The sequence below is a fragment of the Trachypithecus francoisi genome, unplaced genomic scaffold (genome assembly GCF_009764315.1).
Source record: "Trachypithecus francoisi isolate TF-2019V2 unplaced genomic scaffold, Tfra_2.0 Lachesis_group3, whole genome shotgun sequence".
NCBI lineage: Eukaryota > Metazoa > Chordata > Mammalia > Primates > Cercopithecidae > Trachypithecus > Trachypithecus francoisi.
The window spans coordinates 133,883,954-133,903,478 of NW_022681468.1; the positions used below are offsets into that span (position 1 = coordinate 133,883,954).

Here is a 19,525-nt window from a genome sequence, read left to right on the forward strand (position 1 = left end):
GCAAGACCCTCCACCAACAAAAAGGTTACAACTTGTTGAAGGTTCAGATGATCATTAGCATTTTTTAGCAATATTTTAAAATTAAGGTATGTACTTTTTTAGGACAAAATGCTATTGCACATTTAATAGAATATAGTGTAAACATAACTTTTACATCCACTAGGGAGTCAAAAAATATGTGTGACTCGCTTTATTGTGATAGTCACTTTATTGTAGCAGTCTGGATATATATAAATGTCTGGATATTCCAGATATCTGGAATATCTTCAAGGTATGCCTATAAATTTATGTTTATGATAAGCTACTCAGCTTGTGGTTTTCTATTATAGCAGTAGGAAATGGACTAAAACAAGCCTTTCCATTAAATTATTTCTTTATAGACAGTGTCTGCCCTCAACAGTGAATGCCATTATCCAATATGTAAACAACTAGAGTATAATTTTAGAAGATAAAAAATGTAAGGTCAAAATCTCCAAATACTATCCCAGGACACTTTTAGAGACAAGCTGACACATTGTTTTGCTCTGAAATTATTGCTGATGATACAGTTTTGTTTTTACCTGTTATATTTCTTCAGGAATGCTGTCATGACTTTTAAAATATTTGATGAACCACTTCCCTACTTTTAGGTCTTAGAGAGTCACTGTGGAAAGATAGATGTTAGACAAAGTCGTGGTTTCAAGGCTTTATCAACATTTCTGGACTTAGAGATTTCCTCATGCATTTAGTTATTTCTTCTGGTTTGAGATCATTTATAGTCTGGATCTCATTAAAAAGAATCCCTACTTGAACTGGGAGACCACTTTTATAGGGAAAGACAAGAATGTATTAGTCTTTGAACTAAAACTTGTTTTGGTCAATTGATGAGGAAGTGGAATAAATGTAAGACTTTCTTTACTTAGCAGCTTGTTTCTTCAGATCTCCACTTTGGTCATAGTATTTAGTTACTTCCTGAGAAGAAGACTCTAGAGAGAACTCCGTTTTTCCTCAAAGGAGTCTTTAAATAATCCATATTACTCTTTGTACCGAATAATCAGATAATTAAGCCTGACCTATATCTCCTGACCAGACAGATTTTCTCTTTTTAATATCTGCAACTGGTCTTGATTTCTGCCAGGGGCATTAACTAATATTGATGAAGAAATCGTGTGTTTTAAAAATAGGTTTAACGAGTCTTTTCACCCTGCATAATTAATGAGGAAGTTATTTTTTGTTTGTGGGGTATTCCACAGTTTATCTCCTCAGAGTACTTCTCAACAACACTCTTAAATAACGAAGCACTTGCTTTTCAATTTCTATAAAGGTAATAGCCATTTACTGCAAAGATATCCCAGCTCATATACAGAGAGTGATGCGTCTACTGAAATACAGCCTACCCACTTTCCATCTGATGTTCTAATGTCTTCCTGGAATTTCCTCCCTGGAAATCTCTTTGTATTCCCTGAAAGAGTTAACTGTTGTTTGGGAAGCATCCTGAAAGAAGACAATATGGTTCCTTTTGGAAGGGAACAGAGTTAGTTATGACATGTTTAATTAAAGTATGCAACCTCTAAATTGTTAATTGAAAAGTCAATAATCTAATGTACTACTATCACGCCACTTTCAAAGTAATAACTAGTCTATAATGTTTTAAAAACTCATACAACCATCAAAAGCACGTAATAAGGCCGGGCGCGGTGGCTCAAGCCTGTAATCCCAGCACTTTGGGAGGCCGAGACGGGCGGATCACGAGGTCAGGAGATCGAGACCATCCTGGCTAACACGGTGAAACCCCGTCTCTACTAAAAATACAAAAACAAAACTAGCCGGGCGACGTGGCGGGCGCCTGTAGTCCCAGCTACTAGGGAGGCTGAGGCAGGAGAATGGCGTAAACCCGGGAGGCGGAGCTTGCAGTGAGCTGAGATCCGGCCACTGCACTCCAGCCTGGGCGACAGAGCGAGACTCCGCCGCAAAAAAAAAAAAAAAAGTACGTAATAAAACACAGTATTCCTTTCCTTTCTTCATCTTCTTGTTCTGCTCCTTAGAGGTAACTATTTTCAATTTTGTAATGTTCTAGCATTTACCTTCATATTTCTAAACATGTAACTTTGCTATCTATTCATCAATTTTAGAAAATATCCAAGTTACGTATTATTATGGTAGAGGAGGAGTTACACTCCCTCAGCTTCCCCTAATCCATCCTTCCAATGCCGTTTTTTCATAAATTTTGGTAAATTCATTTTCAGTGTTTTTCATTGCTATGACTGTATATATAGTTACATCTAAATCGAGAAGTGTGAATGAATAGCACACTCCAGGGAAATCAGGTGGCCAGCCGGCTTTTTCTTCATGTAGCCCCAAAGGTCAATGTGTTACTGGTGGAAGGTGTCCAGGTTCTTGGCATCTTCAACAAAGAATTGGACACAACGCACAACCACCAAGGAAAGAATGAAGCAACAAAAGCAGAGATTTACTGAAAACGAAAGCACACTCCACAGAGACGGAGCGTCCCAAGCACAGGAGCTCAAGAGCCTAGTTACATAATTTTCTGGGGTTTACATACCCTCTAGAGGTTTTCCATTGGCCACTTGGTGTACACCTCATGCAAATGAAGTAGTGGCCCACAATCAGTCTGGTTCGTTGCAGAAAGCAACCAATCAAAGGCTGAAGTGAAGTTAAAAGGTTACACTCTATGCAAACATCTGATTGGCTGTGGAAAGCAACCAATTACAGGCTAAAGTGAAGTTACAAAGTTATTCTTCTATGCAAATGAAGACTTGGCTAGCAATCTGTCTGACTGTGGAAAGCAACTAATCAGAGGTATTTTCAATTTTCCATCTGCCACGCAGGAAAGAGGGGGTGGTTTGCAAAGGGAGTAGCCTCTGGTCTTTTTGTTACTTAGATGTGGAAAGTCGGGGTTTTCCTTTTGATTTAGTTCTAGAAAGTCAGCGGAAATTGGCCTTAGGTTCCCTGCCTCCAGACCCTATTCTCCTGCCTCAAACGTCTCTAGAGAGACACTGTATTTTTTCTGAGGTTGTTCATCTCTCCACATCCTGCTTGTGGTTGTATGATTGGTTATTGTTATTCTGAAATTCAGTAGGGGAACATGAAAAAGGCTTTATCATTTCAAATGCAAATCACTGACTTTGTTTGAAACGGGTCATCTCCTCTTCACTCTTCTCTATTCCTAGTTCAGTTTCAAAGTATCTCCTACACTACTGGTATTGGGAAGAGGTGGGACCTGACTACTTGTAGTGTGGATGGTAACCTTGGAATCTAACTGTTGCGTCTATAGGCTTTCAAACAGTCCCCCGACTTTGCTTTTTACACACTGTTGTGCCAAACCTTTTAGACTCCAATGGGGATGGCACCAGGTTCAAGAGGCCAAAGAAGAGACCCAGAGCCAGCAAACAAGACATGGGGTTGTACTGGGGGCTAAACCAGGGGAGAGCCCAGTGGTGGTGGGCAGGACAGGAGAACCCCATGACCCAGGGGCAGTGGGCTCAGCAGAAGAATCACAACCACTGGAAAAAAGCATGCAGTTTTTATAGCATTTTCACTTAGCCCCTGCCCCCTAATAAGCTCTGCCTGGAAACTTTCATTTAACCCAAAACAAAGAGCCTCAATCCTCTGTACAGCCCACATTCCAAAGGACAGATGGGGCCCAGATGTTCTTTATAGATAAGGAATGAATCTCTGCGTTGTCCACTCCCAGATTCCTTAGCTTAGAACTCTCAATGGCATTCAGGTGCACCTGCCAAACAGGGTCATTCTCAGGGTATGCACAAATTATTGCTATCAGGTGCATTTAATACACATACATACACACACACACACACCCTACCTTCTGAGATACTGGGGACTTCCAATTCATGAGCATTTTCAGGATTCTGTGGGACAAATCAGCTAATTCCCATTAGTATCCTCATTTATGGGTACTCTTAAATTGTTAAGTCTACTGATTACATTGAAAATGTACTGGGTAGAGGGAGAGGTGGGAGAAATAGGAATTTATCTTCAAACAAGCAATAAAGCATCAATTGTGTTGGGTTAATTGCATATCTGTGATTATAAATAGACTTTCAATTTGTCTATAGAGTTCTGTCTGTCCTCCATGGGCTTGGTGTGACAAGTCTGGTTTTGTTTTGTTTTGTTTACACAAAAGTAAACCTTGACAGGTAAGAAAGGAATCTTGGAGTAGCACTTGCCTTGTGTCAGGGGATTTAACAGGACAGGTCTGGGCCCCTGAACTACAGGTGATGTTAAAGAACCATGACTTTAATATTTAAAATATTCTACAATTGCAGGAACATGTGAGAGCAAGAGTTGAACTCTGTGTCTCAAAAGTAACAAAAGGCCTCACATTTCATCCCTGGCTACAAGGGGTTAGAAATGCCTGTTCTGGGCACGTTGCATCCAGGCAGTAAGTTTGAGCAATCAATCTGTACTGGATCCGTGTTTCTTCCCTTCCTGGTGTGGTTGGGATTGGTGTAGCTGTCAGGTGGAACTGTTACACCAAAATGTCCAGGGCTTAATGGAATCCATCATTAATATGGCCTCTAAGATTCTTACGTATTTATGGTTTTCTCCATTCCTATATGATGACAGAATGTGAAGGATGTATTCACTTTTTGTATGACAGCTAAAGATAATTATCAAACGAATATATTCTGTGACTGTTTCTTTTTTCTTTAAAGAAAGGGTCTCGATCTGCTGCCCAGGATGGAGTACAGTAATACAATCATAGCTCACTGCAGCCTCAAACTCCTGGGCTCAAGAGATCCTGCCACCTCAGCCTCTCGAGTAGTTGGGACTATAGGCATGCATCACCACACACAGCTAAATTTTTTTTTTATTTTTTGTAGAGATGGGGTCTTGCTATGTTGTTACCTAAGCTGGTCTTGAACTCCTGGCCTCAAGCAATCCTTCTACCTTGGTCTATCTATATAAATATTGATATTATATCCAGAACAAAATAATGGGGTATAAAAATGATTAAGACTTGACCATTTGCTATTATCTGAAAATAATCTTAATGCACTAAATAATAACTAACTATATCCCACTTCTTAAATCCTAAAAAGCAGGGGTAGGGGAGTCTTAAGTGGTGACCCTTTTCTGGTAAAACACTAAAAACCATCTTAAAATGCTAAGAAAAATCTGAAACAATAGTAGAAAATAAGGAATTCTACATATAATTTAAAGAAAGTTCTGATATGGAGGCTAAAACTAGATGACCAGAGCCATTGACCACACTGAGGTGGCAACATCTTCTGTCACAGCTCATGGCAGTCATGGTCTTTCCACAAGTGGGACTCACTGGAAAACTTACACACAATCTAATCACTAAAAGCAAAGATCCTCAGGTATAAATCTCAAAGAGAAGAGCCTTACATTTTCTCCTGTGTGACCTAAAGCAATGACATGGGATTTTTGCACCTCAGTTGCCTTATCTGAAAAAATGGGATGCCTACCTCCTAGGATTGTTGTGACAATTAAGAGTAAAACTCTTAGATGAGTGCCTGGCACAGTGTAACTGTTACCAATTAGTATTATTACCTCACGCCTAAGGAAAGAAGGAAATAGACAAACAGGGGAAAAAAAAAAAAAAGGTGGGGGTGGTTAGAATTAGCTAAAGGTGATGCCCTAATCAAACAGCCCAGGGTCTATCCCTTCTGGTCCTAAATTGTATTTCAATTCAGGAAATTCCAGGATTGCATCAGCTGAATGAGATAACTGGCTTGTCATCTGAACACTTTGCCAGCACGTGATGCTATTACGTGAGCCCGCTATTCAAACATGAGTCACACATGTGAGCTGCAGCCACTTCTGCAGATGGAATAAAGTGTGTCATCAAGGTACAAGAACTGTGCTTTCTCCTTTTTTTCTCACCTCAAACCTGAAAATCATGTGGGATTAATTTCCTAAGTATTTGCTCTACAGTTAACTCCAAATTATCCATGCTGGTGGAGGGAAAGAAAGACACACATGGACATGAACAATGCTTCAAAACTGCCTTATAACTTGTGACTTTTGCAGTTAGAATTCTCTATTGAGAATTGGTACCTAAATGTTCTGGAAACAAAACTTGAAGCAAAGTCAGTCTTGCTGGCCAGGCACAGTGACACATGCCTGTAATCCCAGCACTTAGGGATGATGAGGCAGGTGGATGGCCTGAGGTCAGGAGTTCGAGACCATACTGGGCAACATGGTGAAACCCCCATCTCTACAAAAAAGATGTTTTTAAAAAGTAGCTAGGCGTGGTGGCACACGCCTGTGGTTCTAGCTATTTAGGAGGCTGAGGTGGGAGGATCACTTGCGCCTGGGAGGTCAGGACTGCAGTGAGCCATGACAGTGCCACTGCACTCTAGCCTGGCCAACAGACCGAGACTGTCCCAAAAATTTTTTTTAATTAAAAAAATTTAAAATTAAAGTAAGTCTTGCTAAAAGACTGACCCCAGACAAACCAGAAAATTCATCCCAGACTTCATTCCATAACCTAGTACAAAACCATGCTGCTTTTCTGAGGCAGGAGGAACCATAGCATCTGATGGGGGACATTACCAGCCTAACTTGCATGGTTGCGCTCTCATGCACTTCATGGGGAGAAGGAAGATAGTTAATCATTCCTGACAGCTGAATATAATTGTGAATAGAGCCTCAGTCTCTTTATCATTCTGAAGATGGTATGCAATAGAAAGAGATAACAAAGAAAATGATGACATCACCTGAGAGTTTAAGTTATGTTTTAAAATTCGTGAATAGTATAGCTTATGCAATATGTAGAAATCAGCTCTTCAGTAGGCTGACCCTGGGAAAACTGGTTGGAGTTTTTTTGTTTTGTTTGGTTTACAAGGGTGGAGAGAGCAAGGAAGGAAGGGAGAGAGAAATATCAGACTTATAATCAATGATACACACACACACGCCAGTTTTATTGAGTTGTAATTACTTTTTGAGATAGGGCTGGAGTGCACTGGCATGATCACAGCTCACTGCAGCCTTGAACTCCTGTTCTTAAGCAATCCTCCTGCCTCAGCCTGCAAAGTGCTAGAATTACAGGCATGAGCCACCATGACTGGAGAGCTGTAATATTTTTTAGTGGTGTACCTGCTTCCACTATGTGGTAAAACCCTAAATCACGATTTTCAATAAAGCCCACTGAAGCCAGTTCAGTAAATCCCACAAGCCGGTTAACCTACGAGATACTTTCTACAAAGTTTAACTCTTCAAGTATGCACACACTTTTAATGTATGAATTTAGAAATGATAGCCTAAATATTTTGTTTATAAAATACAAGATGATATGGGCTTTATGAATGTATATATTCCATTTCACTATTTCTTTCTGCAGAACATAAATTCATGGTGAAGGGCACCATAATGAATTATTTAACCAAGCCAGTCTTTTTGACTTGAGCTAAGATGACTGATAGGGTTTGACTCTATGTCCCCAACGAAATCTCATGGTGAATTGTAATCCTCAGTGTTGGGGAAGGTGGGAGGTGACTGGATCATGGGGGTGGATTTCCCCCTTACTGACAGTGAGTTCTCACGAGATCTGGATGTTTAAAAGTGTGCAGCACTTCTCCCTTATCACTTTCTCTCTCTCCTCTACCATTTGAAGATGTGCCTGTTTCCACCATGACTGTAAGTTTCCTGAGGCCTCTCTAGTCATGCTTCCTGTATAGCCTGTGGAACTGTGAGTCAACTCACCCTCTTTCCTTCATAAATTACCCAATCTCAGGTAGTTCTTTTTAGCAGTGTGAGAACAAACTAATACAATGACCATATTGCCTAAGTACACACTTTGCTGTTGTCAGCCACGGAAATAAAACCAGGTCTAGGATGGAAGTTCCTATTGCCACTCAGAAGCCATCTGAAGGCCAGTTTTCATTTTTTCTCTGCATTTTCAGCCTGTACTGCCTTTTCATTTTTTCAAATAAAAGAAATAGATGATAATGGTTGAAAACACACTACAAATATGTAATTCACTCTTCAGAAATAACTGTGTGTAAACTTTTATATTTTAATGCACATGATTGTTAATAAATGTAATCTGATAAAATAAAAACTTCAGTCAAATTAAATTTAAAGGAGTTTAACTGAGCAATAAACGATTCACGAATCAGGCAGCCCCCAGGATCACAGCAGATTCATAGAATCTCCAGTACAGTCAGGTGGTGGAAGATTTGCAGACAAAAAAACAGGCAGTGATGTACAGAAATTGGAAGTGAGGCAAGAAACAGCTGGATTGGTTACAGCTTGACATTTGCCTTATTTGAACACAGTTGGAACACTCAGCAGCGTATGAGTGGTTGAAGTATGACTGTTGGGATTGGCCAAGACTCAGCTCTTGTTACAGGCACACACTCCTAAGGTAGGTCTTCAATATTGTCTATCTATTAAGTTAGGTTACACTTTGTCCACAAGGACTCAAAGAGTCCTTCTCAGGCCATTTTTAGTTCAATGTATCACATAATCAACAAATTAAGTAACTTACTTTTTTCACTCGTAGTGTATCACGGGCATCTTTCTTGTTAGAGTTGATAGAAACATCTCGAATGTTAGGGGTTGAGTGGTTCTCAAACTTGACTGCACATTAGAATTAGCTGGGGCACTTGAAAAAAATGCAAACACTGGGCCTCACTCTCAAACACATAAACAGAGCCTCTGAGGGTGGATCCTGGAATTGGGAGTTTTTAAAAGTACTTCTGGAGATTCACAAGTGCAGTCAGGGTTGAGAATCACTTATCAATCTTATTCTTTCATCCGCATAGTATTAGGCATATACTATATTAACCCTCTCCTGCTGATGGACACATAGGTGGCTAGAAAACTACTACATGCAGTGCTGCAATTAACATTATTTTATATACATCTTTGCTTATTTGGCTTTAGGATAAATTCCCAAATGTGGAAATATGCATATTTAAAGTATTAATACATGTTACCAGATTCTTTTCCAGAATGATATATTCCAAAGTACCAGCCAACCAACTTTCCTACCTTGGGAATTGACATTTTTCATTTTTGTCAGTTTGATGGATTGAAAACAATCCTGTTTCATTTGAATTTCTTTGCTTATTAGTGAGGCTGAGAAACTTATGAGCCATTATTCTGTCTCCTAAATTAACTCTAAATAGAGTCAAGTACAGACCTAAAGTGAAAGTTCTAACTGGATTATTTACTTAGCAGGTAGAAGTTGGGGAGAACAGTAGCTCCAAAGAATCATGAAATTATAGTGTTGAAAGAAAACTTAGAGATACCTAGTTTAATTCTGATTAATGCCGTAATTTGATTATTTTCCCATCCAAAGGTGAATGTTACTAACACTAGAAAATTCAAATGAAACAATAGTGAGGTGAGGAAAAGACATGGCAAAGCGGGAGAAAACCTAAACTGGGTAGGAAAGAAGATGAGAACAAACAAGAGGCTGGTGCACAGAGAACAGAAAGAAAAGGTGAGTACTATCCTGTGCGTGACTATTGGGTAGGTCCTTGCCAAGAAAGCAGGTAAGCCAGGTCTGTGGAGACAAGGGCAAGGGCCACTGGGACAAAGCCATGGATAGGAGAGCAGAGTCTCTAGATCAGGGCAGCTGGACCCTGCTGCCAGCAACAAACCAGCTGGAAGCTGTTTCCAGATAGACAGACCTGTGTTGATGTACTGAGGAGAAGCCCTGGGAGCACATCCCCTAACAGAGGCTGAGGGCTCAAGTTCTCAGATAGGGGAGGTACAAAACAGCAGCCAACAGTAATTTTTTAAAAATGAAATCCAACCAGCACTGCTGGGTGTAGGGTGACGATTTCTGGTGGGTGTATGTTTGGAGCCAGAGAGAGGAGCTCACCTCGTAGATACATTAATCAGAACTGATTCTCATGAGAGTCTGGCATCTCCTGACTCTTTTTAAGGACTATCGTATCTGTGTGGTGAAATTCTGGACTTTGGTGGGTATTTGAAGCTGTCCATTTCAGCTTTATAACCTAGACATGGACCCCTCCCTCCTGAACTCTAATAGTATAGATGCTCCTGTGCCCATTTTGAGTTGATTGTATACTGAGCCTAATCATGTTCTTACTCTTCTTTGATCACTGCTAGCAAAGTGGATGCTTCCACCAAGGAAAAGTCTGTTACTCCAGAGTATGAGGACAGAGGTATAAAAACCACTGTTCTTAAGTGACATGCTTAATGCCAACAGTGCACTTAGTTCTTCTAGAATTATTTGCCCCACCCAATCATAGCGAAACCAGCAGTGTTGAGAGTGGGGAGCAGCCCCCTGTAGCCAGGTGGTGCTGGGTGAGAGGGATGGTGATGCCATGCTGACCTCTGATAGGTGGGGAGACACGCAGCTCACCTCTAAGCCAGCTGCAAACCCCTACTGGTGAGGCAGGAGCTGGAGCTAAGGTAACTGTGGGGACCACCACACAGCCTACATCTTGACAAAATGCCTTCTGCATTTGCTCAATCCTGGGAGTGGCTTTGAATACTATTTTAGGGTAAACACACCTGACAGCAATAACTTGAGCATACTCTGAGACCAACCCTGCATGGCACATACACCTGCCTGTGTGCTCCGAGCTAGGGAATCCAGGAGTAGCCAACCCGGAGATTCATTCCTTGTCTAGGAGGAACATCTACGCCCCCATCCCATCCTGAGGAGCACCGGCCATGCAGTGGATTGAGGCCCTCAGTTTTGGGTTAAATGAAGATTGCCAGGTGGAGATTGTTAAGGGGAGGGTATTAAATGAAAATGCTTTATAAACTGCATGGTGTTTGCAGGCAGTTGTGATTTGCCTGCTGCCACTGGGCTGTGCAGTTGTCTGGACGATCCCACCACCACTGGGCTCTTTGCCCTGCGTGTAAGCCCCTAATAGAAATCCCATGCTGGTTCTGGGTCTCTTCTTTGGTCTCTGAAACCTAGCGCCTTCCCTACTGAGGTTAATAGGGGTTTGGCACAACAACTATGGAGGCTGAATCGTGGGTTGCTGGGTGTTGTCAACGCTCTGCAGTCAAAGACCCCCAGGAACACCCCTGCAGCTGAACAGTTGGGTTTAGTACTCCAAGCAACAGGGGAGACCACACACCCTGGGGTACGCCTCTGTCACCATGGGGTGTTTAAAAGACTTTCTATAGGATTTGGGCTTTTCTAGGTCATTGTAGAGTTTAGGGAAGTTTGAGTTTGCTCTGGACTGGAGGCTGTCAGGAGACAGAGGTAATTCTATGATTGGGCACTGTAATGAATCTCATCCAGAAGGAGGGAACACTAGAGTAAATCTAAACTGATCATTGGTAAGGCAGCAGTAGGCACTCATATTAGCCAGGATAGGGGCATGTTTGGTCATTTTGGGGGCTAGTAAGATGTTCATGTTTTGTCCGTGTTCAGACCTGATCACAAAGTGGTCTCGTTTCCCTCTTGGTTCATCCTGGTTCTAGGATGGCCCGCTGGTGTTCTGTGAAATGATTTATGTTCAGCAGGAGAAGGCCCAGGCCTGACTGTGGGTGCCAGCGCAGCTCCTGAGTGTCAGGAGCTTCTTATCTCTTTCTCATAGTCAAATTTGGGTGAGGAACAGAGCTCTTAAAGATCACAAGGGGCGGCCGGGCGCGGTGGCTCAAGCCTGTAATCCCAGCACTTTGGGAGGCCGAGACCGGTGGATCACGAGGTCAGGAGATCGAGACCATCCTGGCTAACACGGTGAAACCCCGTCTCTACTAAAAAATACAAAAAACTAACCGGGCGAGGCGGTGGGCGCCTGTAGTCCCAGCTCCTCGGGAGGCTGAGGCAGAATGGCGTAAACCCGGGAGGCGGAGCTTGCAGTGAGCTGAGATCCAGCCACTGCACTCCAGCCTGGGCGACAGAGCGAGACTCCGTCTCAAAAAAAAAAAAAAAAAAAAAAAAGATCACAAGGGGCACATGAGAAGAAGACTTTGGCTGGAAGGAGTGTGAGAGAACCCAGCACTGGGGGAGGATGGCAGGAAGCCACAGACAGTAAGCTGGTCTGAGGTCTCACACAAACCAGGAGGGCACTGGTGAGGGACAGCTACTGAGAAAATCAGGGGGAAACAGGGAAGGATGACTTCCTAGGCAGAGATACTACTAGAAACCAGCCTGCTTAGTATAATGGAATGGAGGCAACCAGTTCAATATGTTTGTACTATTGATGGGAAGATGGGACTCGTGTTTCTGTCCCGATCTGTCATATCCCAGAAGGTGTGGCCTGAAAGCCACCAAATGCTTCAAAGATACAATTTTTATTCCTTGACCAGTCACAAAATGTTCTTCACTGACCAGCACATTAATTCTGAAGTAGGTGTAACCCTCAGATCAGAAAATAAAACTGAATGGTAGTACCTAGGGTAGGGTTGGCAAAATTAGGAAAAATATTAGAGATCTCTAGTTTACTCTGAACTTCAGATAAACTTCAAATATGTAATACTTGGGAATACTTATTAAACTATCTGAAATTCAAATTTAACTGTCCTATATTTTATGTGGCAGCCCTAATCTCAGTAGGTATTTTTAAATTTTTATGTATTTATTTTATGTATTTTTTTTTTTTTTTTTTTGAGACAAGGTCTCACTCTGTCACCCAGGCTGGAGTGTAGTGGTGGGATCTTGGCTTACTGCAACCTCTGCCTCCCGGGTTCAAGTGATTCTCCTGCCTCAGCCTCCCAAGTAGCTGGATTACAGGTGCCTGCCACCACGCCCGGCTGATTTTTGTATTTTTAGTAGAGATGGGGTTTCACCATGTTGGCCAGGCTGGTCTTGAACTCCTGACCTCAAGTCATTCGCCCACCTAGGCCTCCCAAAGTGCTGGAATTACAGGCATGAGCCACCACGCCCAGTCAAGCCGTAACTTAAGTAGGTTTGAACCACAAAACAACTGACCTACAGGAGAGATGGTGTTAGGCCAGTGAAACAAGCTGTATGTGCACCAAGATACCTGACCACAAGATAAGGGGTCCTAATGGAGCCTGTGCATGCCAGTCATCTATTAACAGAATGGTGTTCTCTGAGGATATGGGAATCTTCAACCCACTAAAGCTGGTCAGGATTGTTAGCATCATTATTCAAACTCTCCGGATGCTTTCCAAGCTTTTTAGCCATACATTATTCTGATTCTCATTTTTTTCCTTCACTTACCAAATTTCTTTTAAACAATCCAGTATATGTTAGCCATGCTAAGGTGCTAAGGCATTTATACAATTCACCTAACAAAATGCCAACTAGATCTAATAAAACGGTATTACAGTAAAGGCAGAGTTGAGCAGAAGCAGTAACGTATCACATTCTGGGTTGAAAACAATTCACATAGCGGGAAAGATGGCATCTTTCCAAATTTAGTCATAGATTTAAGGTAGTGCAATTAAAATGCCAATAGAAATTCCTATAGAAAACAGCAAACCATGGCTGGGTGTGGTGGCTCACGCCTGTAATCCCAGCATTTTGGGAGACCAAGGCGGGCGGAACATGAGCTCAGGAGATTGAGACCATCCTGGCTAACATGGTGGAACTCTGTCTCTACTAAAAGTACAAAAAATGAGCCAGGCATGGTGGCGGGCGCCTGCAGTCCCAGCTATTCATGAGGCTGAGGCAGGAGAATGGCATGAAGCCGGGAGGCAGACCTTGCAGTGAGCCGAGATTGCGCCACTGCACTCCAGCCTGGGCAACAGAGCGAGACTCCATCTCAAAAAAAAAAAAAAAGAAAATAGCAAACCATTTACAAAAAAACAAAAAGTGGTCAGGTACACTGGTTCATGCCTGTAATTCCATCATTTGGGAGGCCAAGGCAGGAGGATTGCTTGAGCCCAGGAACTGGAGACCAGCCTGGGCAACATGCTGAAACCCCATCTCTACAAAAAATACAAAAATTAGCCAGGTGTGGTGGTGCATGCCTGTAGTCCCAGCTACCTGGGTGACTGAGGTGGGAGGGTGACCTGTGCCCAAGAAGTTGAGGCTGAATGAACCTTTGCACTCCAGCCTGGGCGACAGAGTGAGACCCTATCTCGAAAGAAAGACGGAAGGAAGGAAGGAAGGAAGGAAGGAGGGGAGGGAGGGAGGGAGGGAGGGCGGGAAAAAGTAATTCCAGACGCTGGTTTTAGTGAAAAAGTAGCCTTTTAAGTTATAAAAACAATTACATATTTATAAAATTTGCTATAAACAGAAGTTAATGATAGAAATAATGCAAAAATTGATCCAAAACATTTCCAAGGTTAAAATGGGTGGCTGGATTTGACTTTCTGTCCTCCTGTGTTCTTTATATCCTCATTTCCTTTTTATCCCTCCCTGCCCCCACTGCCCTTCAAATGGAAAGAACTGCTTGGTGAGACTTTACACCAAAGACTGCTATGAGAAGTGGTCACTACCTGCAAAGGAAAGCTTTGTCTCACAGAAGCTCCACTGCTCAGGACCCGCAGACATGAAACCTTCCTGAGATGCAAAAGCTCTACCACAGTGGCCACTGCTGCTCCAGGGGCAGACTTCAAGAGATCAAGCTCTAGCATGCCAGGACAATGCCTGGGCCTGAGGGAGAAGCATGAGAGGGAAAAAAACCGGGTTCCTGGTGGAGGAGGAAGAGGCCAGAGGGCAAAGAAGCAAAGCCCTAGATGTTCATCCAAGGCAGACTCCGGACCAAAAGATGATTCAACATTGCCAACTAAAGAAAAAAAAAAATCAAGCTTTTGAAGAATTAAATTCATTTTATTCAGAAATCTTACTGAGAACCACAGCCCAGAGAGAGTCAGGGAGGGTCTGCAGGACAGCTGAAGCAGTGTTTCAGTTGACAGCTTATCTATAGGTAGTAAGGTATAGTATGTGCTCCAAAGTTACATTAAGACAAAATCACGTCCCAGTCTGAGCGTAAGAGTACATCTGGCTATAGACGACAAAGGCATTAACCCTTCAGATGTTATCTTATGTGTAGGAAAAGCCAAAGACTAGGGTCACTTATCCTTTAAGGAATATGGTGACTCAGGCAAGAGACTTGGGAGCCATGTGCCCTATCCCGTTTTGTCTTCAAAGCATTCGCTGGGGGCAGTGGCTCACGCCTGTACGCAGCACTTTGAGAGGCTGAGGTGGGTGGATCACCTGAGCCTAGGAATTTGAGACTGGCCTGGGCAATGTGGTGAAACTCCATCTCTACTGAAAACACAAAAATTAGCTGGGTGTGGTGGTGTGCACCTGTAATCCCAGTTACTAGGGAGGCTGAGGCAGGAGAATCGCTTGAACCTGGGAGGCGGAGGTTGCGGTGAGCGGAGATCATGCTGCTCCACTCCAACCTGGGTGACACGGTAAGACTTGGTCTCAAAAAAAAAAAAAAAGAAAAAAAAAATAAAGCATCCCTTTGCAGAGCTACACATAGTCACAGAGTCAGGGGCTTTGTGAAACTATGCTGGCAAGCAGAAATGAGCAAACATGACTTCTTACAGCTGGTACTTTGTCTCAGTGAAAAGCAAAGAAACATTGTGCATGACCCTTTGTACTACACACACACACACACACACACACACACATGCCTCAAACATGATAGCATATTAACAGGCATTGTAACATGATGAAAGCAAATTGCAGAAGCCTGCATGTGGAGTGAGGCCTTGTGTGTCAAATAGGAAGGAAAAGAAGGCACACTCATTTTCACTTGTATCTGCATTGAAAGAATATATAAGAAACTAAAGTGATTTTGATGAGGTGAATGGAGCAAGAGTGTTAGAGAGACTTCAAAGCACACTCCTGTAACATTGTATTGTGGAAAACTTTCAAAAGATATAAAAATAAAAAAGAATACAGGCAGCTTCAGCAACAATACATGTTTTTGTTAAATCTTATTTCACTATTACCCCACATTTTTAAAAAACATTAGAATTCTAAAAAAAGTTTGTTCCATAATTATTTACCATTTGAAATAAATTCACAATTAGTTTAAAAAGAGATTTGGAAAGAAAGAAGATGAGAGGAAAGCATTTGGAGACAAGTTTAGACTGTTGTGTTTTGGGTTTTATTTTTCATTTTTTGTTTTTGTTTTTTATTTTTGTTTCACTGTAAAGGAGAAGTGGGAAGTGAGGAGACTGAAATGAGGACACTTTTTTGTTGTGTGTGTGTTTCTTGAGAGCCATTAATGGTATTTTGTGTGCTGATGGAAGAAAATACCCAGTAGAGAAGGAAAATCTAATAATGCAGAAAATCAAGGTAGGATTTGCTGAAACATGCAACAGCAGGTGAGGGGATGCAATCTGGATCCTGGATGGAGTGGTTTCCTTGACTAGGAGCAAGGATGGTTCACCCACAGCAACAGGTAGAAAAGGCAAAATAAGGAGCACAGGCACAAATACGCAGGGAAGGCCACATGAGCTTACGGTATAACTAATCCTTTTGTTTTATATTTTTTGTGTTAGGCTTAGAAAAATATTTTTCACTCCAAGATGAAAAAATGCACAGTTGAGCCTCATTACTTATGAATTCTGTATTTGATTTGTTTGTAGATTTATTTGTAACCCCAAAAACAATACTCACAGTGTTTGTGCTGTCATGTACGGACATTTGCATGTGCACAGTGGCAAAAGCTTTGAGTGGTCCACCGTGGCTGTTCCTGGGTAAGGCCACCACCCCACCTTCTAGGTTCAGCTCTCCATACTGTAAAAAGTATTCATCTTGAGGACTATTTAGGGCCACGTTTTGGTACTTTTGTGATTTTTGTTGGTGATTTTGCTGTTTAAAATGGCCCCCACCCATAGTGTTGAAGGCTGTCTAGCATTCCTAAGTGCAAGAAGGCGATAATGTGTCTTACAGAGAATATATGTGTGCTAGGTAAGCTTCCTTTGGCCATGAGTCACCATGCCATTTCCTGTGAGTTCAGTGTTAATGGATCAATAATAAATATTAAGTAAGGTGTCTTTAAACAGGAACACATATCAAACAAGGTTACATATTGATAAGTTAACAAAAATGTGACTAATAGCTCCCGAGAATCTAACCTAGGTTGTCCTCAAACAATAGTTCAGCATTTGCTAATTCAGTGTGTGGGGCATGTTATGGGCTGATTTGTATCCCTAAATACATATGTTGAAGTCCTAATCCCCAGGACCTCAGAATATGACTGTACCTGGAGATAGGGTCTTTAAAAGTGCAAGTTAAAATGAAGTCTTTAGGGTGGGCCCTAATCCAGCATGACGGGGGTCCTTAGAAGAAGAGGACATTAGGACCCAGACACACACAGAGGAAGAACCATGTGAAGACACAAGGAGAAGACCGCCATCTTCAAGACAAAGGGAGAGCCCTCAGAAGAAACCAACCCTGCTGACCCCTTGACCTACAACTTCCAGCCTCTAGCACTGAGAGAAAATATATTTCTGTTGGTTAAGTCACCCAGTTTGTGCCACTTTGTTATGGCAGTCCTGGCGGACTGATACAGGGTGACTTTAATAGAACATAACTACCGTGAACGACAAGAATTGATTGTATGCTAATTAAAAAAAATAAAGAAGTTGGTACAAGCCCAAATGGCAAATCTAGCCTCTTTATGTCCAGGGTTGATAGTAACAACTAAATATTTTAATAATAAGGAGAACAAGTAACATGTATTCAGAAATTACTATATGCTGGCCAGGCGAGATGGCTCACACCTGTAATCCCAGCACTTTGGGAGGCCGAGGTGCACGGCTCACTAGAGGTCAGGAGTTCGAGACCAGCCTGGCCAACATGGTGAAACCCCACCTCTACCAAAAATACAAAAATTAGCTAGGCGTGGTGGCACGTGCCTGTGGTCCCAGGTACTTGGGAGGCTGAGGCAGAAGAATTGATTGAGCCTGGAAAGTGGAGGTTGCAGTGAGCTGAGATGGCACCACTGCACTCCAGCCTGGGCAACAGAGCGAGATGCCATCTCAAAAAAAAAAAAGAAAAAGAAAAAATGAAATGACTATATGCTAGGTTCTAGTGTAACCATTTTACATACATTAACTTATTTAAAGGGTCTTAACAGCGCAAAACAAAAAATAAACCAAAAGACATTCCAATATTTTGTAATTAAATAATGCAAATTAAAATACTGCATACTTCTTTATACTTTATAATTTGGCAAAAGTAAACAAAATGCTAAAACTGAACTGGTTTTTTTTTTTTTTTTTTTTTTTGAGATGGAGTCTGGCTCTGTCACCCAGGCTGGAGTGCAGTGGCGCGATCTCCACTCACTGCAAGCTCCGCCTCCCGGGTTCACCTCATTCTGCTGCCTCAGCCTCCCGAGTAGCTCAGACTACAGGCGCCCGCCACCACGCCCGGCTAGTTTTTTGTATTTTTTTAGTAGATACAGGGTTTCACCGTGTTAGCCAGGATGGTCTCGATCTCCTGACCTCGTGATCCGCCCGTCTCAGCCTCCCAAAGTGCTGGGATTACAAAAACTGAACTGTTTTGAAGTGTATGGGGAGATAGGCATTGTTAACAGTAAATGATGTGACCTTTCGGGCACTGAGAAAAGCAGACACAGGAGCAACAAGGCAGCCAGCCCTGTTGCAGAACTCCAGGGAGCACCATTTATGCTGCAACCCCATGAAGGGTGCCTCCTGGAACTGGGCCTCAATGTGGTCACCCCAAAAGTCATAAAACCATTCAGACCTTTTTTATTCTCACAATCTCACTTTCAAAACCATGTTCAAGGGGAACCATTCAATACAGAACAAAAAGTTAACCACACAGAGATACTGATTCATACTGGAGAAAATATGGAAACAATACAAGGATAAAAAATCAGAAAAATATCAAATGAACTGTTCTAGATTAATATTAGGAAGCTTGCTGGGTGCGGTGGCACGCACCTGTAGTCACAGCTACTCGGAGGCTGAGGTGAATCACCTGAGCCCAGCAGTTCCAGGCTATAGGATGCTACACCAATCGGGTGTCTGCAGTAACTTTGGTCTCATATAGTGACCTCCCGGGTATGGGGAAATCACCAGGTTGTCTAAGGAGGGGTGAACCAGTGTCAGAAATGAAGCAAGTCAAAACTCCTGTGCAGATCAGCAGTGGGATTATGCCTGCAAACAGGCCCTGCAATCCAGCCTAAGCAACACAGCAAGACCCTTTCCCAAAAAACAAAGCAAGAAACAAATAAATATATATTAGGGTGCTCTTTACATGATCAGTAAACAGATTACGCTACATGAAAAAGTAAAATAATACTAAATTTTAATCATTGACTTAGGTAGTTTTAAGCACTGTGTCATTTTTAATTAGCTTAGGCAGTTTTAACATTGTGTCATTTTTCTCAAAATATTTAAGCAATGTTTTAAAAAATTAGGACATCAGATATGTAAATGTTATTATACAAAAATGAAGCATCTGCCGCTGCTCAGCTGTTTGGAATTAAATATTTGCAGATTTGACACAATTCATGTCAATACTAATAAACTAAGAAGGCAAGATATATTGGTTTCATACTGTATTACAAATGCAGAGATAATAGAGAATATTTTGAATGCTGGCAAATGTCAGAAAGAATATTACTGAGAAAAGCAGTGAAGAGTAAGAATAGCGAAGGGGAAAAATAATTTGAGGCCGGGCGCGGTG

At 42.0% G+C, this 19,525-nt stretch overlaps 1 long non-coding RNA gene across 1 annotated transcript; it reads left to right on the plus strand.

Annotated features, from left to right (window-relative positions):
* The first annotated feature begins 2,745 nt into the window (after nt 1-2,745).
* On the plus strand, nt 2,746-15,107 carry LOC117070608. The gene is made up of 3 exons (XR_004431978.1): nt 2,746-2,799; nt 9,296-9,439; nt 14,289-15,107. It is a non-coding gene; the product is annotated as an uncharacterized LOC117070608 (long non-coding RNA).
* Nucleotides 15,108-19,525: the final 4,418 nt, after the last annotated feature.